The sequence below is a fragment of the Lycium barbarum genome, chromosome 8, assembly GCF_019175385.1.
Source record: "Lycium barbarum isolate Lr01 chromosome 8, ASM1917538v2, whole genome shotgun sequence".
In the NCBI taxonomy this organism is placed as follows: Eukaryota; Viridiplantae; Streptophyta; class Magnoliopsida; order Solanales; family Solanaceae; genus Lycium; species Lycium barbarum.
This window is the reverse complement of record NC_083344.1, coordinates 39,133,257-39,156,966: the sequence shown is the minus strand read 5'-3', so window position 1 is coordinate 39,156,966 and position 23,710 is coordinate 39,133,257. Positions and strand designations below refer to the sequence as shown.

At 42.2% G+C, this 23,710-nt stretch overlaps 1 long non-coding RNA gene across 2 annotated transcripts in view; it reads left to right on the top strand.

Moving 5' to 3' along the window:
* Window positions 1–22,448, top strand: part of LOC132605056 (uncharacterized) — a 54,651-nt gene extending 32,203 nt beyond the window's left edge. The window contains exons 3-5 of one of the 2 annotated variants that reach the window (XR_009568995.1): window positions 11,024–11,115; window positions 21,199–21,249; window positions 22,224–22,448. This is a non-coding gene — a long non-coding RNA (uncharacterized LOC132605056). Of the gene's footprint in view, window positions 1–11,023; window positions 11,332–21,198; window positions 21,250–22,223 lie in introns of those variants that run through there. The other variant, XR_009568994.1, reaches the window with a different exon arrangement.
* Window positions 22,449–23,710: the final 1,262 nt, after the last annotated feature.

The window sequence follows — 23,710 nt, the reverse complement described above, 5'->3', positions numbered from 1 at the left end:
AAGCACGGAGTACAGAAATATGGATCAAAACCGAAGGCAAACCAGATGACAAAGTGGGGTACAAATCGGTATGTCAAAATCCGGATCAAAATCATATACGTATACATAATGCAAACGAAATAATGCAAACGCTTAGGAACGTGGTCGCCACTCCGACGCTGGCGCCACACACAACATAACACCAGAAGGTTTCAAATCTCCGTACACCCCGAACACAAACATAATCATAGGTGAGCGTATCGCATCACGAGCCATATCACAGCATAACTCCAAACGGAACCCGGCCCTATGGCGAAGCCTCGGGAACCGTAACACAGCATACGGCCGAATTATCATAAAGCGCACGAATCAAAATCGGCCCGGGAACCGGTGAACGAAATCATAACAAGGCACGAGCGGAGTCGTGAGCAAACAAATGCAAATCATACTTCAAAATAGTCTTTCAAAATAGAGTAATCCCATAAGTCATTTCATAATACAAAATAATCGGATACTTAGTCGATATAAGGTTTCGTTTCACAAAACGTTTCCAAAGTAGTACGTATAGCTCAAAATGTAACTTAGCGTATCGTAATATTCAAAACATATCCCGTAGGAGGAAGTTCCGAAATCGAAAGTATCATTTCGTACTCTATTTCAAAGGACAGCCCAATAAGACAAATAGGGCGTCTCGGGGTTAGCGGGCCCACCTCGAGTCAAATTGAGTTGGCGAACACATTTTACGAATATTTATATGCCAAAGGTCATACATAATCATTTCTAAGTTACCCGACCACATTTCGATAGGTTTCGGACGAGTGGTGGCATTCTAGCCAAAATAGAGCCCTTAGGCTTCAATTGGATTGAATGAATAGTAACTTTCCTGTGGATCGGGTTTCGAGGAGCAGAAATGCTCCGGAAGTCCTCATATTCGCCTATCATACTAAGATATGCCAAACGAAGGAGTGGGAAGCTTTACATACCTTACAAACGTCGTATGCTCTCCCAAAAGTCAAGTCCCGTTTCGTCTGAAATCTGCAAATGGTCAAAGTTACCAATTGAGATTCTTAGGCTTAAAAATGCCTTTAACTTCATTTTTGCCTACCGAAATTTCGGCAGCATTTCCCCTATAAATCTAACATCCCCGAGACTTAGCTCGGCTCAAAATACATCAATACAACAGCCCACACATCATCAAACAACACAAGTAATAATCAAACTACTCTAGCTGCAAAGTTCTACTTTGTTACCTAAGTTGGCAACTTTCATTCAAACTTCCAAAACTCCAACTCTATATCTACATAATTGTATTCATTTCCTCATTCAAACTTATACAATCACATCCCAAATACAATCCAAGCCATACACGAAATTGCCCCAAAATCCATTACTTTCCATAATTCTTCAAAACATCGAAAATTCACGACGAACATTCTAACTTGCGTCGTTTCATTCCGAATTCATTAATATCAACTATAACTCATATTTAAAGTATTTAGCACCCTAAATATACAATGATATACACAATTATACCAAAGGTATACACTTTCCGATAATGTCCGAAATCATTTTCCAACGCCAATTTAATTCATCAATCAATCATTTACGACATAAAGATCACAACAACACATTATACAAACTAAACAAGATCAATTCACACCACTTTCTTCTTCCTAGGCTCACGGCCAACATACAATATACACACACACCCACGGCTTTCTATATACACCAAAGTTACGGGATTCTCGTCTATTCTCAATCCTTAACACATTCATATCAATTCTATATCATAAAAGTGTAAGAATTCTCACCTTTTCTTGAAACCCCGCCTTGTCGCAAACGTAGTTCTTGTGCCAAACTAATTATACCCCGTTGAAGAGGGTCTTGAGTACTCCACAACTATGTAGAAATTAAGATTTTGGACCTCAAACAAAGCTTGGAAAATTTTCTTTTTCTCTATTTTCTCCTTCAGCCGAGAGCTCTATTTGCTTGGTGTTCTTCAATTTTATTTTTGTTCTTGAAAATTCTAAGTGTGAAGTGATATATATCCAATTGTGTAAGTCATGTGCTCAACACATGACATTAAAAATGGGTTGGGCTTTGGCCTTTGGCCGGCCACCCCACTCTTTTGGGCCTCAATTTTTGCTTTAACTTTCTTGGCCCAATTCACTAAACGTCCCGTTTTGTAATTCCCGAAACTAATCTCCGAAATTCCAAATTTACCCTCGGCCTTCCCCGATGTCTTGACATTAAAGATTCCATAACCAACATGGTCATATTCACTAAAATCAAAGTATTCCCTTATAACACACAAGTCGTAGTTATTTCTCGATTTCCAATTATACGAAAACACGGGACATAACATTCTCCCCCCCTTAAGAACATTCGTCCCCGAATGTTAAATAAATCTTATGAAGGCTCACAAGCATAACGGGAAAACCATTTTATATATAAATAGGACACCTGGTCCATCCGTTCATTGGTACAACAAATACAACAGTCTAGATTACAAGAGGCGTAGGGAATAAATGGGGGTATCTCTTCTTCATCTCATCCTCCGCCTCCCAAGTCATCTCTTCCCGGTTATTATTGCGCCACAGAACTTTGACAGAAGGCACCTCCTTAGTGCGCAATCTCCTCACCTGACGATCCAGAATAGATACAGGCTGCTCGTCATAAGACAACTGCTCCGTCACCTGAAGGTCATCTACTGGGAATATCCTGGAAGGGTCACTAATACACTTCCGCAGCATAGACACATGAAACACCGGGTGCACGGCCTCCAAATCGGATGGCAAGTCTAGCTCGTAGGCGACTGCGCCTATCCTCCGAACAATCTGGTATGGCCCGATGTACCGCGGACTCAACTTACCCTTCTTACTAAATCTCATGACGCCCTTCATGGGCGACACCTTCAGGAATACCCAGTCGCCAATCTGGAACTCTAACGGTCGACGTCGTCTACCAGCATAAGCTTTCTGTCGACTCTGGGCAGCCAATAGTCGCTCCCGAATAAGCTTCACCTTATCTACAGCTTCCTGGATCACATCTGGCCCAATCAACTTAGTCTCGCCCACGTCAAACCAGCCAATAGGAGATCTGCATCTCCTGCCATAAAGGGCCTCGTACGGAGCCATCTGAATACTGGAGTGATAACTGTTATTGTAAGCAAACTCTATAAGCGGAAAATGATCATCCCAGCTGCCCCTGAAATCAATAACGCAGGCCCGCAACATATCCTCGAGCGTCTGAATAGTGCGCTCGGCCTGCCCATCGGTCTGAGAATGAAAAGCTGTACTGAGGCTCACCTGAGTCCCTAATCCCTCCTGAAATGACCTCCAGAAATTAGCTGTAAACTGGGCACCTCGGTCAGTAATAATAGATACAGGGACCCCGTGAAGTCTGACTATCTCTCTGATGTATAATCCGGCATAGTCCTCAGCCGAATAAGTAGTCCGGACCGGAAGGAAATGGGCTGATTTCGTCAGCCTGTCCACAATAACCCAAATTGAGTCGTACCTGCGTAGAGTACGCGGCAACCCAACAATGAAGTCCATATTAATCATCTCCCAATTCCAGGCTGGAATCTCCATCTCCTGTAACAATCCACCGAGCTTCTCAATGTCCGGTACACAGAATCTGCCGTCATATAATAATACTCCTTAAGCGAGATTTCAAACTGAGTCTTTGCTTTATTAAGGGCCACATCTCTGTATTGAATCAAAAGAGGATCTTCAAACTGGCGCTGCTTTACCTCCTGAATAATAGATGACCCAGCAACTGGACGAACAGAAATCCCAGAATCTCCAGAATCTGCCAAACGAACTCCGAGGCTGGCCAGCTGATGAATATCAGGAACCAAATCTCTCTTATCAGATGGAACATCAGCCAGACTGCCCACGGACTTGCGGCTAAGCGCATCAGCTACCACGTTGGCTTTCCCCGGATGGTACAGAATATCAACGTCATAATCCTTTAGTAGCTCAAGCCATCTCCGCTGCCGCAAATTTAGCTCCTTCTGCTTAAAAATATACTGGAGACTCTTATGGTCCATATAGATATCAACATGGACCCCATATAAATAATGCCGCCAAATCATCAAAGCATGAATCACCGCGGCCAACTCAAGATCATGGGTGGGATAGTTCTTCTCGTGCGGTCTGAGCTGCCGGGAAGCATAGGCTATAACTCGACCGTGCTGCATCAGTACACATCCTATCCCAATACCAGAGGCGTCACAATAGACAACATACCCGTCAGATCCCTCTGGAAGAGCCAAAACTGGTGCTGTAATCAATCTCTCCTTCAGCATCTGAAAGCTGCGCTCGCAGGCATCTGTCCACTGGAATTTTGCTGCTTTCTGGGTAAGCCTCGTCAGTGGTGCTGCAATAGAAGAAAAATCCTCCACGAACCTGCGATAATACCCAGCCAATCCCAGAAAACTGCGCACCTCTGTCGGTGTAGTAGGCCTGGGCCAATTCTGCACAGCCTCAATCTTCTGCGTGTCGACCCGAATACCGTCTGCGCCGACAATATGGCCCAAGAATGCCACAGAAGTCAACCAGAACTCACATTTAGAGAATTTAGCATATAACTTCTGCTGACTGAGAATGCCAAGTATCGTCCTCAAGTGATCTGAATGCTCATCGGCTGATCGCGAGTAAATCAGGATGTCATCAATAAACACAATAACAAACATGTCCAGAAAAGGCCGAAATACCCGGTTCATCAGGTCCATAAATACCGCTGGAGCATTAGTCAGCCCGAAAGACATAACTCTGAACTCATAATGCCCGTACCGGGTCCTGAAAGCAGTCTTCGGGATATCTGACTCCCGTACTCGCACCTGATGATAACTTGAGCGCAGATCTATCTTTGAAAAGTATTTAGCGCCCTGCAGCTGATCAAACAAATCATCAATCCGAGGGAGGGGATATTTATTCTTTATAGTCACCTTATTAAGCTGCCGGTAATCGATACACATCCGCAATGACCCATCTTTCTTTCTGACAAACAATACCGGCGCTCCCCAGGGTGATGTGCTGGGTCTGATAAAGCCCTTATCCAACAAATCTTTCAGCTGCTCTTTCAACTCCTTCAGCTCAGCTGGTGCCATCCTGTACGGAGGAATAGATATAGGCTGCGTATCCGGCATCAACTCTATAGTGAAATCAATCTCCCGCTCAGGCGGAAGGCCAGGAAGCTCGTCAGGAAATACATCTGGAAACTCACTGACGACCGGAACAGACTGAAGGGTAGGTACCTCCGCGGCCGTATCGTGCACACGAACCAAATGATAGATATACCCCTTCTGGATCGTCTTCTTAGCCTTGAGGTATGAAATAAACTTACCCCTCGGCGATGCTGTAGATCCGAACCACACTATGACTGGTTCCCTTGGAAACTGAAAACGGACTACCTTTTTCTGGCAGTCGACATTAGCATAACAGGAAGACAACCAGTCCATGCCCATAATGAACTCAAACTCAAGCATATCTAACTCTATCAGATCAGCCTTAGTGCTACGATCATAGATGGTCACAGAACAATCCCTATAGATCTGTCTCGCTACAATAAAATCCCCAACTGGCGTAGCTACCTCAAATGGCTCTATAGGCTCAGACACTATCCCAATCTTACTAGCAACGAGCGGGGAAATATATGATAAAGTAGAGCCAGGGTCAATCAATGCATATACAGATCTGGAGAAAACCAGTAATGTACCTGTGATGACGTTTGGTGAAGCCTCCTGATCCTGGCGGCTGGCCAAAGCATATATGCGGTTCGAGGGACCGCTAGAACCTGAAACGCCACCGCGGCCTCGACCGCGGCCTGCCGGTGCTGGCATACCTCGCCCTCCAGGGCGTGCAACAAACGGAGCAGATGAAGAACCGGCGGCTGACCCTGTCTGCTGAGCAGCACTACCAGAACCGCTAGCCAAAGGACAGTCTCTCATAAAGTGGCCCTGACCACCACACGAAAAGCAAGCTCCAGTCGCTCGGTAACACTCCCCGGGAAGAGACTTCCCGCAATGAGGACAACGGGGCCTGGGTGGTCTGGCCTGGCTGGGGCCCCTGGATACCTGCGAACCTGCCACTCTGGAGCTCTGACCGGCCCCAGACGGTCCCGTACTATCGAATCTCCGGCTGCCTGACTGAGTACTCCGGCCGGAGGGAGGAAAAGGTCTATCTGACTGCTGCTGCTGAGGCTGTCCGCCTCGGGAATCTCCAGAATAACCTGCGGACCTAGCCCTCTTGGGCGGCCTCCTATCTCGATCTCTGCCAGAAGGATCAGACCTGCGACGGTCCTCTATACCCATCGCATAGGCCTGAAGTCGGGCAATGTCCATGTCTGCCTGCAATGACACTGCCATATAGCTATCAACCAAATACCGGTCCAATCCCATAACATATCTGTGCATCCGATCGGACATATCTGCTACCACGGCCGGTGCATATCGAGCCAGAGAATCAAACTCAAGGTTATACTCGCGAACACTCCGACCCCCCTGCTGCAGACGTAAGAATCGATCAGCCTGTGCCCGCCGTAACTCTGGGGGCAAAAAGTGGCGGGTGAATGCTATCACAAACTGATCCCAAGTGGCTGGAGGGGCACTCTCTCCTCTAGACAGCTCCCAAGTCTCGTACCAGTGGGTAGCCACATCTCGAAGCCTGTGCGAAGCCAGCTCAACCGACTCGGTCTCTGAAGCCCTGACCAAGTCCAGTGAGCGTCGCATCGCCCGAATAAAGTCATGGGGGTCCTCGTCGGGCTTAGACCCGAAGAACTCTGGAGGGCCACATAACAAAAACTCCCGAACTCTCAGGTTGTCCCGCCTGTCATCATCATCATCATCCCTCCGCCCGCGTCTGCGAGCCTGTCCTGCCACCAATGTAGTCAGCAACTGTACAGCCTCTCTCAGGGTCCTATCCTCCGCCCCTGGCTGAGGAGTTGGAGTCTCAGGTGCGGGTACACGGACCTCTAGAGCTGCTGAAGGTCCTGCTCCAGGCTGTACTAGTGGGGGTGTAGCAGACCCCTCAGAATGAGGCACATCCTCAGGCAAATCATAAACACGAGCCCGGGTAGCTCGCTGTGCCTGGCTAGTCTCTCCCATCCTCGCTTTGCCCTTCTGGGCCGCCGTTGCCTTCTTCGGAGCCATCATTGCAAGCACAATAGCGAGTCAGATCAAAATCATCCTAATAGCACCGCTCTATCGCACGATCTAAGATTCCAAAGAAAGTAACATCCTAAATGCCCTGTAGCTTCCTGTTTATAGATGTGGTGCACAACACATCGATAAACAAGACTCTACGAGACACGGCCTGTAGACATCCCGAGGACAAACCGCTCTGATACCAGTTTTGTCACGACCCAGCCACGTGGGCCGCGACTGGCACCCTACCTGGGTACCCAGACCGAATCGCGCATTCATTATCAAATCCAAACTTATTTCAGAATTTTACGAAATCATATCAAATGTAATTTATATCAAAAATATGTCTTAAGCGGTTGCACCAAATCAAAATGCCATATCAAATACAAACTGAGCGGCGGAATAGATATCGCCGGTCAAAAGTGCAAACATAAGCATAAGGGCCATTTGGGGCCATCATAACAAACAGACCGCTTTAAGACCAGAAATGAAATCAAACCAACATACACAGGACCCTTACCCCACATATATGACTACAGGCCTCTACGAATTCAAAACAAAGACATATGGCGAGACAGGGCCCCGCCGTACCCAAATAGTCAAATGTACAGAATATATACAAAGCAAAAGGAGTCTGTACCAAAAGTGGACTCCGGGTCAAAGAGGAGCACTCCGGAATAGCAAGGAGTGAAGCCTACTGCGGAAGGTCACCAATATCTGCACCTGCGGGCACAAAACGCAGCCCCTGAAGAAAGGGGTCAGTACGAAATATGTACCGAGTATGTAAAGCACGGAGTACAGAAATATGGATCAAAACCGAAGGCAAACCAGATGACAAAGTAGGGTACAAATCGGTATGTCAAAATCCGGATCAAAATTATATACGTATACATAATGCAAACGAAATCATGCAAACGCTTAGGAACGTGGTCGCCACTCCGACGCTGGCGCCACACACAGCATAACACCAGAAGGTTTCAAATCTCCATACACCCCGAACACAAACATAATCATAGGTGAGCGTATCGCATCACGAGCCATATCACAGCATAACTCTAAACGGAACCCGGCCCTATGGCGAAGCCTCGGGAACCGTAACACAGCATACGGCCAAATTATCATAAAGCGCACGAATCAAAAACCTGCCCGGGAACCGGTGAACGAAATCATAACAAGGCACGAGCGGAGTCGTGAGCAAACAAATGCAAATCATACTTCAAAATAGTCTTTCAAAACAGAGTAATCCCATAAGTCATTTCATAATACAAAATAATCGGATACTTAGTCGATATAAGGTTTCGTTTCACAAAACGTTTCCAAAGTAGTACGTATAGCTCAAAACGTAACTTAGCGTATCGTAATATTCAAAACATATCCCGTAGGAGGAAGTTCCGAAATCGAAAGTATCATTTCGAACTCTATTTCAAAGGACAGCCCAATAAGACAAATAGGGCGTCTCGGGGTTAGCGGGCCCACCTCGAGTCAAATTGAGGTGGCGAACACATTTTACGAATATTTATATGCCAAAGGTCATACATAATCATTTCTAAGTTACCCGACCACATTTCGATAGGTTTCGGACGAGTGGTGGCATTCTAGCCAAAATAGAGCCCTTAGGCTTCAATTGGATTGAATGAATAGTAACTTTCCTGTGGATCGGGTTTCGAGGAGCAGAAATGCTCCGGAAGTTCTCATATTCGCCTATCATACTAAGATATGCCAAACGAAGGAGTGGGAAGCTTTACATACCTTACAGACGTCGTATGCTCTCTCAAAAGTCAAGTCCCGTTTCGTCTGAAATCTACAAATGGTCAAAGTTACCAATTGAGATTCTTAGGCTTAAAAATGCCTTTAACTTCATTTTTGCCTACCGAAATTTCGGCAGCATTTCTCCTATAAATCTAACATCCCCGAGACTTAGCTCGGCTCAAAATACATCAATACAACAGCCCACACATCATCAAACAACACAAGTAATAATCAAACCACTCTAGCTTCAAAGTTCTACTTTGTTACCTAAGTTGACAACTTTCATTCAAACTTCCAAAACTCTAACTCTATATCTACATAATTGTATTCATTTCCTCATTCAAACTTATACAATCACATCCAAAATACAATCCAAGCCATACACGAAATTGCCCCAAAATCCATTACTTTCCATAATTCTTCAAAACATCGAAAATTCACGTCGAACATTCTAACTTGCGTCGTTTCATTCCGAATTCATTAATATCAACTATAACTCATATTTAAAGTATTTAGCACCATAAATATACAATGATATACACAATTATACCAAAGGTATACACTTTCCGATAATGTCCGAAATCATTTTCCAACGCCAATTTAATTCATCAATCAATCATTTACGACATAAAGATCACAACAACACATTATACAAACTAAACAAGATCAATTCACACCACTTTCTTCTTCCTAGGCTCACGGCCAACATACAATATACACACACACCCACGGCTTTCTATATACACCAAAGTTACGGGATTCTCGTCTATTCTCAATCCTTAACACATTCATATCAATTCTATATCATAAAAGTGTAAGAATTCTCACCTTTTCTTGAAACCCCGCCTTGTCGTAAACGTAGTTCTTGTGCCAAACTAATTATACCCCGTTGAAGAGGGTCTTGAGTACTCCACAACTATGTAGAAATTAAGATTTTGGACCTCAAACAAACCTTGGAAAATTTTCTTTTTCTCTATTTTCTCCTTTGGCCGAGAGCTCTATTTGCATGGTGTTCTTCAATTTTATTTTTGTTCTTGAAAATTCTAAGTGTGAAGTGATATATATCCAATTGTGTAAGTCATGTGCTCAACACATGACATTAAAAATGGGTTGGGCTTTGGCCTTTGGCCGGCAACCCCACTCTTTTGGGCCTCAATTTTTGCTTTAACTTTCTTGTCCCAATTCACTAAACGTCCCGTTTTGTAATTCCCGAAACTAATCTCCGAAATTCCAAATTTACCCTCGGCCTTCCCCGATGTCTTGACATTAAAGATTCCATAACCAACATGGTCATATTCACTAAAATCAAAGTATGCCCTTATAACACACAAGTCGTAGTTATTTCTCGATTTCCAATTATACGAAAACACGGGACATAACAATGACCACCTTCATGAGCATTATAAAATGTTTTTGACATCTAAAGCGTTTTTAAAAATCTTACCCTGAGATTCTGGACAAACTACTTATTTTCTTTATTTTCCGATATACGATTTTGGTATACCTGAGTCCTGTGTGATGCATGATCCTGGCATGTGTGATTATGTTTGGAAAGTGATAATTTGGCATTTTGTCTGGTTATCTTCTGTGTTACCGAGTCTCGGGCCGGTTATGTGAATATGCGCATATGTGATATTGGCCGCTGGATCCTCGACCGCGGCGTGCCCGACATTGACTGCTGGACCCTTGACCGCGTCATGCCGGACGTGTGGCATTGACTGCTGGACCCTTGACCGCGTCTTCCGCACTTGTGATTATGCCGACATAGACCGCTGGACCCTTGACCGCGGTATGTCGAACTTGTGATAGAAAACCGCTGGATATTTGACCGCGGTATGTGTGATTGTGACCGCTGGACTTATGGCCGCGGAAATTGTGCGTTGATTCTTCTATGTGTGTGAAACAAAGATGTTTTCCAAAAGAAAGCAAACATTTTGTCATCCCGATTGCCGTGTTGATTTCTCCGGAACTTTTTTTGCCTGTTGTACGCCGGATACGACTCCTTAGTATGCTGGCTATTGTGCTCGCTTTCTATATATCGTATTTCAGTTGTGACTTTGCTTTCTGTGTTGTATGCTTTACATACTCAGTACATATTTCGTACTGACCCCCTCTTTTCGGGGGGCTGCGTTTCATGCCGCGCAGGTACTCCCAGGTGAGTTGAAGACAGTATAGAAGATGTTCCAGTGCAGATGGCAAGATCCATTTGTTCCCGGAGTGCTGCCGAGTCAGAGTTGGTATGTTATGCTTTCTGGATTACGTTAGAGACTTTGCAGACAGCGTCGTGGGTATTGGTTGTCAGTCTGTAAGCGGCTCCGTCAGCCAAAATGTCGGTCTGTGTTATGTACTGAATTTTGTATGATTATTGATTCGTTATGCTTGGAAGCTACGTGAAAGAATATTTCTGGAAAAAAACAATTTACGATGTATTTCACCTCATTTGATTTGAAAAGTTTGACATGATTTTATGTGCAGCAAGAGTCTGAGGGTTCGCTCGGCCCTAGGTAAGGGTCGGGTGCCCATCACACCCTAGCGGAATTAGGGTGTGACAGGAATAATTTTAGAGGAGCTAAAAAGATGATCTTGTTTTTCTCTCCTCTTAGCCGTGAGGTTGGAGTTGTTGTTCTCCTCCTTCTTAATTTTTATTCTAAGTGTAGAAATGAAGAGAAATGACTTAGAGGTCATATTTTTAAGTTCCCACTAAAATATCTCCATGTCCCTATGGTCCACACATGTGTTGGACCAATTAAATTTGGCTACACAATGTGGGGACCCCTTTAAATTCACACGGCCACATGGCCCTTTTTGCACAAGATTTTTAATCCCAATTTTATGAATTGTGGTCCCAATTTTCCCTAAGTGTTCAATGCCATCAATTTCATATATAATTTGTGTCTCAAAATAAAATCAAATGGTCAAAAGTCCCGACTTCAAATCCCGGAATAATCTTGGCCTTAAATTATCATAGTTAATCCGGGTTGTTCCAATGTATAAAAATACGGGACGTAACACTGTATACTCGCTTGATAACTGTTGTTGTACGCGAATTCCATCAGAGGTAAATGTTCATCCCAATTTTCTCTGAAATCAATTGCACAAGCTCGCAGCATATCTTCCAAAGTCTAAATAGTTCTCTCTGCCTGCCCATCAGTTTGAGGATGAAAGGCAGTGCTCAATTTCATTCTAGTTCCCAAAACTTCCTGAAAGGATGTCCAAAAATGAGCAGTGAATTGCGTATCTCTGTCAGATATGATGGATGTCGGAATCCCAAGCAATCTAACTATCTCATTTAGATACAGCTTGGCATAGTTCGCCGCGGTATATGATGTCTTCACAGGGAGAAAATGGGCAGACTTTGTGAGTCTATCCACTATAACCCAAATTGAATCAAACTTGGCCTTTGTGCAGGGTAAACCTACAACGAAATCCATATTGATATCCTCCCACTTGCATTGCGGAATTTCAATATTCTGAGCCAGGCCTTTGATGTTCAGCTTTCACCTTTTGACAATTTAAACACTTAGCCACAAAGTTAGAAATATAAACTTTCATGCTTTTCCACCAATAGTGCTTTTTCAAGTCTTTATACATTTTGGTGGATCCCGGATGTGCCGAATACTTAGAACTATGAGCCTCCATCATTAATTCTTGTCGAAGACCATCAACACCAAGAACACACAATCGTCCTTGCAGCCTCAGAACACTATCACCAGTACCAACAGTAAATGTAGTGTACTCACCCCTATTCACTCCATCTCTCAGCTTTGCCAAAAGTTCATCATCATATTGCTTGGATTTTATCCTTTCCACCATGTCAGACCGCGATGTTGTGATTCCCACTAACTCCTATCTTCAGTTTCATCAAGTCTGACCCCAAGATTAGCAAGTCTTCGAATTTCCTTCCCCATGCGCATGTTATATGCACGCAAATAAGCTAATGTGCCTATAGACTTCCTACTCAAAGCATCAGCAACCACATTAGCCTTACCAGGATGATACAAAATGTTCAAGTCATAATCTTTCCACAACTCCAACCACCTCCTCTGTCTGAGATTCAACTCTCGCTGTTTGAAGATGTATTGAAAACTTTTATGGTCAGAAAAAACATCACAATGCTCACCATACAGATAATGATGCCAAATTTTCAAGGCAAATACCACAGCAGCCAACTCCAAGTCATGAGTCGGATAATTCTTCTCATGCTTCTTTAACTGTCGCGAAGCATAAGCAATAACCTTACCGTTATGCATCAATACACAACCCAAACCAATTCTAGAAGCATCAACAGTACACCACATATCCACCAGACCCAGAAGGTAAAGTCAAAATAGGAGCCGAAGTCAACTTGGTCTTAAGTTGTTGGAAACTCTTTTCACAAGCTTTGGACCACTGAAACTTCGCAGTCTTTTGTGTCAATTTAGTCAATGGAGAGGCTATTGAAGCCTTCTACAAACATTCGGTAATAATTAGCCAAACCAAGAAACTACGAATTTCCATCGCACTAGTTGGTCTAGGCCAATTCTTAACCAATGAAATTTTCTAAGGGTCTACTTCAATGCCGTCACCAGTCACCAAATGACCCAAGAAAGCCACAGACTCAAGCTAGAATTCACACTTAGAGAATTTTGCATAAACCTCATTCTGCTCAAATGTTGTCAAAGTTATCCTCAAGTGATTTGCACGATCCTCACGACTTTTAGAATACACCAAAATATCATCAATAAACACAATAATGAAGCGGTCTAGATAAGGCTTAAACACACGATTCATCAAATCCAGGAATGCAGCAGGCGCATTACTCAACCCAAAGGACAAGATTAGAAACTCAAGGTGCACATAACGAGTACGGAAAGCAATTTTGGGGATATCCTTTTCCTTTATCTTAAATTGGTGATACCCAGAGCTCAGATCAATCTTTGAAAAGAACTTAGCACCCTGAAGTTGGTCAAATAGATAATCTATGTCACGCCCCAAAACCCATCCTAGATGTGACTGGCATGCGACGTCATGAACATCATCGGAAGAACCTAAACGATACAATAATAACACTTGAACCCGCCAGGTTAAACATTCGCCTCCAACAGTTTATTAAACAAAGGTAAACAAATCATGCATATAAGAATTAAATGCCGAAGTCATTAGTTATCTATACTTGTCAAACATGACAACGTGCCACAGAGTTAATCAATAACTCAACAACTACGCATAAATGTATACTAGGGAGCTTCTAAGATAAAGGAATAATAGTCTTACACATCAGGACGCAGCCCGAAGAACTAATGTGATGAATAAATAAATCAATATGGTGTTCCACGAATGAATGTGTGGGCTAACCAAATTAGCGCAACAGCAAGTCCTTCCTAAACGCCTGGAGTATCAAGAACCTGCTCTTCTCTGTTGCCTAACATACCATCAAAAACAACAATGGTATGCCTGAGTACTTCGTACTCAGTGCGTGCCTCGGGGACAATAAGTAATACGAAAATAAAGTAAAATAATACATAAAGAAATTAGTCCCGAAAATCATGTAAAACCAATGTAAGAGCAGTTATTCAGTTTGTTATCTCAATAAGAATTATTAAAACCGATTATAAGGCCTCTTGTCAAGGTACAACTTCAAATATGCTTTTCAATTGATCATAATTAATGACAACAAATTCATGAGAAAATAAGAATGTCACACATGCCAATACAGGCCCAAGAATCAAGCACATCGAAGGGGTGACCATAGAGGCTCCCATGTCATAGCGCACCACACCGGAATATGGAATTCCCAGTGGTTATCCTTCCTCCCGAATAGCTAGGCATTAACCTTATTCCGGGTAGCGAACCTGGTAGTGGCCACTCTTCCTACCGAATGGCTAGGCAATTACCACACTAGGATCAATAGTGGCTACCCTTTCTCCCGAGTAGCTAGGCCAAACACAACAACAAAGTTCATAGCATATAAGCTGATTCACAATTCGTCTCAAAGTATGTCACACCATCAATTAACATTAAGATTCCTTATGCCATATCGTAAAGATTAAGTCATTTCAATTAATGTTTTAAAAACTTATAACCTCTTTACAAAAGATTTCCATGTCCCAATTCATCAAGGAGAATGTCATTACCAACTCATAACCATCATTATTAAGCATCTCTCATAGAGGAAAACATTCATAATATCTTATACATATATAGGGTTTGTTACAATCTAGGTTTAATGTGGGTTTGTCCCCTCACACACATTAACCACTATTTAGACATGAATTAGAGTTCAAGAAACATGAAAATATTACTTTTCCTTTCATTCATTAAAGAATCTTGAATAAAATTTATACTCCCAACAATAGGTTCAAAAGTGATTTTCATTCAAAATAACTTTTCAAAAAGAGAGACATACAAATCATCCGTATAGTCAGAAATGATTTTTAAAAGAGACATACCTTAATATGTTAAACAAAGTTTAACAATTCACATTTCTAATGAAGAACACCCAAACCCTAGCTTGAATTACTTTAGGAAGAATTATGCTGCGAACCCTAGGTTTTGATCACAAAAATCATGGTAAGAATCATGGATTTGATGCTAGAATAGATTAGTAATGTTAAGGGTGTTCTTACCTTTGATTTGAAGACTTGGAGGGATGATTTTCGTGCTCAGGGTTTGGAAGGATAAAAAAAAATGGGAACAAAATAAGACCATATCCATTTTAAACCCAAATTATCTGCCAGAAACGGTGAAAGTACGGCCTACAAGTACGTCCCGTACTTTGAAGTACGTCCCATACGTGTAGCCCGTACTTAGGTTTCCAAAACCAGTGATGAACGGAAGAAGTACGTCCAAAAGGACGTCCCATACTTTAAAGTACGGCCCGTACTTTCTAGGCATACTTTGGGCGAAATCTCCAGCTTTTGTGCCCTTCAGTAAACCGGATAACGTTTTTTACATAAATTTACTTGGGCTGGGCGACCTCCCGTTCGAAAGCCATTTCAAATATCTACAACGTTCATCAAGGATGTTTTTCCAAATTCCCAACACAGTTTCATGAAAATCGCCTAGAAGACAGACCCACCAAAACTTAGGCGAAGTTAAGAGCCCATATGAACTTCAATTGTTGGTTTGACTTCAAAAGGACTATCTTCCACCCGAATTCATCAAGAATGGATTCATATAGATATAATATCATGTTAACACTAGATTTTTACACATTCACACCTAACTCGGATTTACGGGATGTTACATTATCCCCCCCTTAAGATCATTCGTCCCCGCATGAAAGTCATGGCCTAGGATTTTTTACTAAACCTTAAATTTCAAAATTTCAAGAGTTCTTCTAGCACGGTGAAACATCCTCAGAGATAACATATGACTAAACATATAACGAATGCATCATTCAAGCCTAAACACAATTGTGAGACTTATACTTCACTCTAAACTTTACAGGAAAATACATCTGAAAGGTTCAACACATACATGTAGTAGGGAACAAGTAAGGATATCTTTTCTTCATGTCCTCCCCTGCTTCCCAAGTATCTTCCTCAGTGTTATGGTTTCGCTATAACACCTTAACCGACGCTACATCCTTTGTTCTCAACCTTATAATTTGACGATCTAAAATCTGAACTGGCTCTTCTTGATAAGACAATGCCTCATTAATTTCAATCTGTTCTTGATTCAACACATGGGAAGGATCAGGTTTGTACAATCTCAACATCGAAATGTGAAACACCAGATGAACCATTGACATTGCAGCCGCAAATCTCAACTCGTACGCTACCTTCCCAACCCTTTTCGTAATCTTGTAAGGACCAATATAGCAAGGACCAAGCTTTCCCCTTCTGCCAAAACGCATTACCCCCTTCATAGGTGACACTTTCAAGAAAACTTTGTCACCAACAGCAAATTCCAATTCCTTACGCCTCATGTCCGTATAAGACTTTTGTCTACTTTGTGCGGTCTTCAGCCGCTGCACAATAGGATTTACCTTCTCGATCGCCTCATGAACTGAATCACGGCCCAACAACTCTACTTCCCTTGGTTCAAACCAACCAATTGGAGACCGACAACACCTCCCATAAAGAGCCTCATAAGGAGCCATAAGAATACTCGCTTGATAGTAATTGTTGTAAGCGAATTCCACCAAAGCTAGGTGTTCATCCCAACTTTCTCCAAAATGGATTGCACAGGCTCGCAGCATATCTTCCAAAGTCTGAATAGTTCTCTCCGCGTGCCCGTCAGTTTGACGATGAAAGGTAGAGCTCAATTTCACTCTAGTTCCCAACCTTTCCTGAAAGGATGTCCAAAAATGAGCAGTAAATTGCTTACCTCTGTCAGATATAATCGATGTTGGAACACCTTGCAATCTAACTATCTCTTTTAGATATAACTTGGTGTACTCCGCCGCGGTATATGACGTCTTCACAGGGAGAAAATGGGCAGACTTTGTGAGTCTATCCACGATAACCCAAATCGAGTCAAACTTGGTCTTTGTGTAGGGTAACCCCACAACGAAATTCATATTGATCTCCTCCCACTTCCACTGCAGAATCTCAATATTCTGAGCCAGGCCTTTAATGTTCATCCTTCACCCGTTGACAGTTCAAACACTTAGCAGCAAAGTTAGAAATATCAACCTTCATGCTGTTATTTCAAATCCTTATACATTTTGTTAGATCCCGAATGAACCGAATACTTAGAACCATGAGCTTCCATCATTAATTCTTGTCGAAGACCATCAACATCGGGAACACACAATCTTCCTTGCAACCGCAGAACCCTATCACCAATACCCACAGTAAACGAAGTGTACTCACCCCTTTCCACTCCATCTCTCAACTTTGCCAAAAGTTCATCATCATATTGCTTGGATTTAATCCTTTCTATAATGTCAGACCGTGATGGAGTGATTCCTACTAACTCTCCATCTTCAATTTCATCAAGCCTAACCCCAAGACCGGCAAGCCTTCGAATCTCCTTCCCTATGGGCATGTCAGGAGCATGCAAATAAGCCAACGTGCCTATAGATTTCCTACTCAAAGCATCAGTAACCACATTAGCGTTACCAAGATGATACAGAATATTCAAGTCGTAGTCTTTTAATATCTCCAACGACCTCCTCTGCCAAAGGTTCAACTCTCGCTTCTTGAAGATATATTGCAGAATCTTATGATAAGTAAAAACATCACAATGCTCACCATACAGATAATGACGCAAAATTTTCAAAGCAAATACCACAGCAGAAAACTCCAAGTCACGAGTCGGATAATTCTTCTCATGTTTCTTCAACTGACGCGAAGCATAAGCAATCACCTTACCATTCCGCATCAATACACAACCCAAAAAAATTCTAGAAGCATCACAATACACCACATATCCACCAGACCTAGAAGGTAACGTCAAAATCGGAGTCGAAGTCAACCTTGTCTTAAGCTCTTGGAAACTCTTTTCACAAGTTCGGACCACTAAAACTTAGCAGTCTTTTGTGTAATTTAGTCAGTGGAGAGGCTATTGACTAAAAGCCTTCCACAAACTTTCGGTAATAATTTGCCAAACCCAAGAAACTACGAATTTCATTCGCACTAATGGGTCTAGGACAATCCTTCAACACTGAAATTTTCTGAGGGTGTACATTAATGCCGTCACCAGTTACCACATGACCAAAGAAAGCCACAGAATCAAGCTAGAATTCACACTTAGAGAATTTTGCATACAACTTGTTCTACTCAAGTGTTGTCAAAGTTATCCTCAAATGGTTAGCATGATCCCCACGATTCTTAGAGTACACCAAAATGTCATCAATAAACACAATAATGAAGCGGTCTAGATACGGCTTAAACACACGGTTCATCAAATCCATGAATGCAACAGGCGCATTAGTCCACCCAAAGGACATGACTAGAAACTCACAGTGCCCATATTCTTAATGGTCACTTTACTAAGCTGACGGTAGTCAACACATATTCTAAGGGAGCCATCCTTCTTCCTAACAAACAAGATTGGAGCACCCCAAAGTGAGGAACTTGGTCGGATGAAACCCTTATCCAATAAGTACTTCAATTGATCCTTTAATTCCCTTAGTTCCGCTGGAGCCATACGATAAGGTGGAATAGAAATAGGTTGGGTGTCGGGGATAACATCAATCCCAAAATCAATAACTCTATCAGGAGGAATACCAGGAAGATCTTCGGGGAATTCTTTGGGATAATCACTGACTATGGGAACAGATGCAAATTGGGGTACTACGGCTTTTGTATCATTAACGGCAACCAAATGATAAATACACCCCTTAGTAATCATCTTATGAGCCATAAGATATGAAATAAATCTACCCTTTGGCTTAGCAAGTTCACCCTCCCACACAATAACAGGCTCATCGGGAAAGGCGAAGCGAACTAGCCTATGGCGACAATCCATATTAGCATAACATGCGGACAACCAGTCCATCCCCATAATTACATCAAAATCCACCATCTCAAGTCCATACAAATCAGCCATAGTCTCACGTCCCTTGATCACAACAACAAAATTTATATACACTCCAGAAGCAATAGCAGGAACACTAGAAGGCGTATCAACAGCAAAAGGTTCACACAAAGGTTCGGGTTTCATACCCAAATCAAGAGCAAAATAAGGGATCACATAGGATAAAATTAAACCCGGATCAATCAATGAGTAAGCATCATGACAACAGATGGTAAGGATACCTGTAACCACAACATCAAAAGCCTCAGCTACCTCTCTACGAGTCAGCCCATAAAGTCGAGCTGTCCCTCCACCAGAAGTACTAGCAACTTCTTTTCCTTTGCCATTATTACGAGCATGCTGATAATTATTGATATCATTACCAGCAGGCGGATTTTTAGCAGATGCAGAAACAAGAGAATCATTCTTTTGATTAGATATAGCAGCCATCTCACGTAGCCACTTTCTGCATTCCCTCTTAAGATTCCCCCTAATACCACAGTGATGACCGATACGATCTTTCCATACTGGCGAACGACTACTTCCCTGCGAAAACTTACCATTATTACAATTATTATTATTATTATTATTATTTTTATTATTATTATTATTATTATTATTATTATTATTATTATTATTATTATTATTATTATTATTATTGCTTTGCCTACCAGAAGGCACACTAGCATAGGAATAAGCGCCAGACTGAGCAAGTGCAGAATTGTTATATCCCGTATTTTGCATATTCGGAAAAATTTGAAATAATTGTGACTAGTAAGAGATAAGGCAATATTTTGATTTTATTTAATATATATGTTGTTCATGACAAATATTGAGGCGGAAATATTGAGTAAGGCTAAGGGCAAAATTGGAATTTTTGGAAAATAGTTTCATGAACTACAAAATATTAGTTATGAGAAGTTGGGCTTGGAAAAAAAAAAAAGAAAAGGCCCAATAGGGTGGCCGGCCATAGAGCATAAAAAAAAAGGGCCCAAGCCCATGTGGAAATTTGACCCATGAAATAAAAAAATAAAGAGGGGCCTATTATTTGTCATCCATTAGAACTTTCAAGAAAAACAAAAGTTAGAGCAAGAAAGAAGGGGAAATTCGGCCATAGAAGAAAAAGAAGAAAAAAATTATCAGCCATCAATCTTGGATCCAAAAATTATAATTTTCTTGAATTCTTACTAAGTTCAAGACCCTCTTCAACGTGATATAATTATTTAAGCAAGAAAACCACTTTGGTGGCAAGTGGAAAATTGAAGAAAAGGTAATAATTCCTATTCTTTTACAAGTTATGGAAGATTTATATATGTTGTAGTATGTGGAAATGAATGAAAAGTATGAAATTTGTGTGTTGTGGGTGTGGCCGTGTGGATATGTGTGAGTGTATGTGGCCGTGTGTGTGTGTGTAGTGTAGGGAAGATGAACTAATTTTTATGTAGTAATTTGGTTGTTGTTGATATGTATTCTATGATGAAAATGAGAATTTGATGATTCAAGTTGAAGTTGTGAAGAATGTGGGTTGTTTTGGAAGCCACCATGGTTATTAATGTAGTTCTTGTATTTGCGGGAATAACATTGATAACGTGTGAATTGTTAAGTGTGGTTGATGAATTTGAAAGATAGAAATGTGTTGTTATCGTCCTTGTTGGAATTGGAAGTTTCGGGTGGAGCATGGTGTGTTGGTGGAATTGTTTGAATATTTTGTAGATTGTTTGAAATGCTCTTGAATTGTGTTTGAATGATCTTGGATTAGTAATGAATATGTGAGCGTTGATATTGGCTTGAATGTACGTAGTCGAATTGAATATGATAAGTTGAATCCCTAAGTATATGTAGCTAATGTTTGGTAATTGATAACGTTATTGTAGATATTGGGGAGCCCGAGACTTGAGTCGGGATTTGTTTAGCGAGCAATCGAGGTATGTAAAGCCTACCTTTCCTTCTTTTGGCATGACCTTATGAAATGAACAAATAACGTATATGTATGCTTCTAAAGAAAGTCCTATTCTTAGAGCCACTAGGATGGCTAACATTTGTTACTTCCATAAGCTATTCCATATGGCTTGATACGTATTTTATGATGTTCGAAGATTCTAGATGTTATGTTTCCGAATGTTGTTCGAAAGAAAATCGAGATGACTAAAGTCTTTGATGAATACTTTGATACGTAACTATGGTCTTTAAGTCTCCATTTGATTCGATCCATAATGTTATTCGAAAGTCTTCTAATATGAATGATACTTGAAATTCCAAATATGGCATATGAAATGTTTTAGAAGGTTCAGTACTTCAAAAGCTCGCAACTTTCTTATATTAATTCCGATTGACCTGAAACTTATTTCTGAGCCTTCAGATGTCGGTAAATATATTTGTCCATCGAGTTTTAAAATTTATTTATTTACTTATATGCATATGGTTTCCTCACTACTCCGCTCGTGCATACTACTATGATATCGTTCGCTGAGTCCCCCGCCGGTTTTGTGATCGTGCGCACTATGTTATATTCGGCAGTATGATGTGTTACGGTTCCCGAGACCTCGCCATAGGGCCGGGTACGACGTTATGATGTGATATGGCATATGATATGTTCTGATGTTGTGATATGTTATGATAATACGATATGTTCTGGGATGGTAAGGAGATTTGAAACCTTTTGGAGTATGATGTGTTGTGGCGCCAGCGTCGGAGTGGCGACCACGTTCATGAGCCTATGCATGATTTTTATTTGCATTATTTATGTTTTCAGCACAGGTTTTGATATACAAATTCTGTATCAATTTTCCATACTCCTTATTTCAGTTCTGATTCCGATTACAGTATTTCATGCTTTACATACTCAGTACATATTTCGTACTGACCCCCTTTCTTCGGGGGCTGCGTTTCATGCCCACAGGTACAGCCGTTCGTTCGGGTGACCCGCCAGTGTAGGACACTTATTCTGCTATTTGGAGTACCCATTTGATCCGGAGCTCATATTTTTGGTACATATCTGTTGTTACACATGTTTCTGTATATATGACTATTTGAGGGTACGGCGGGGCCCTGTCCCATCATATGTTTCTGTTATGGTTTGTAGAGGCCTGTAGACATATATGTGGGTCATGCGTCATGTTTGTGATTTGTGCCTTAAGCGGTCCTGTTTGCTATTATGGCCAAACCGGCCCACATGTTTGTATATGTATGTATATTCGGGCGATGTGTATTCCGCCAGCCTGCCAGCTTTTGGTATGATATTTCTGTTATAGGTGACCGCTTAAGATGACGTTTGTTCTCAATATCCGTATAAATAACGTATGTTAAATTTGAATAAGTATTTGATACGTCGATCTGGTAAGTAAGTCTGTATGAGTCTCCAGTTAGGGCACTAGTCAAGGCCCACGGGGCTGGGTCGTGACAAAAGTGGTATCAGAGCGGTTTGTCCTCGGAATGTCTACAGGCCGTGTCTAGTAAAGTCTTGTTTATCGGTGTGTTGTGCACCACATCTATAAACAGGAGGCTACAAGACATTTAGAATGTTACCTTTCTTTTGATCTTAGATCGTGCGATAGAGCTGTGCTATTGGGATGATTTCTTTCTGACCAATTGCTATGTTTACAGTGATGCCTCCGAAAAAGGCGACGGCTGCCCAGAAGGGCAAAGCAGTGGCAGGAGAGACCAGCCAGATACAGAGAGTCACTCGGGCTCATCCTCAGATTATGCCCGATATTGCACCCCTGTCAGAGGGTTCTGCTACACCCCCACCAGAGGAGCCTGGAGCGGCTCCACCATTAGCCCCAGAGGCTCAAGCGCCCGAGCCTCCAGCTCCTCAGCCAGGGGCGGAGGATCGAGTGATGAGGGACGTTGTGCAGTTATTGCGACATTAGTAGCAGGATAGGCTCGCAGACGCGGGATAGGGGGTGATGATGGTGACAGACGTGACAGTTTGAGGGTCCGTGATTTCTTGACCTGTAATCCCCCAGAGTTCTATGGGTCTTAGCCCGAGGAGGACCCCCAGGATTTTATTCGACAGATGCAGCGCACACTGAGACTGGTCAGGGCTTCTGAGACTGAGTCTGTCGAGCTGGCTTCACATAGATTGCGAGATGTAGCGATTAATTGGTACGAGCCTTGGGAGCTGTCCAGAGGAGAGGATGCTCCTTCAGCCGTGTGGGATGAGTTTACAGCAGCTTTTCTCAGCCACTTTTTTCCCCCAGAGTTGCGGCGGGCAAGAGTTAACAGATTTTTATAGCTGAGGCAGAGAGGCAGGAGTGTCCGAGAGTACAGCTTAGAGTTTGATTCTCTGGCCAGATATGCACCTACCATTGTGGCTGATATGGCTGACAGGATGCATCGGTACGTGATAGGGCTGGATCATTATTTGGTGGATAGCTGTATGACGAT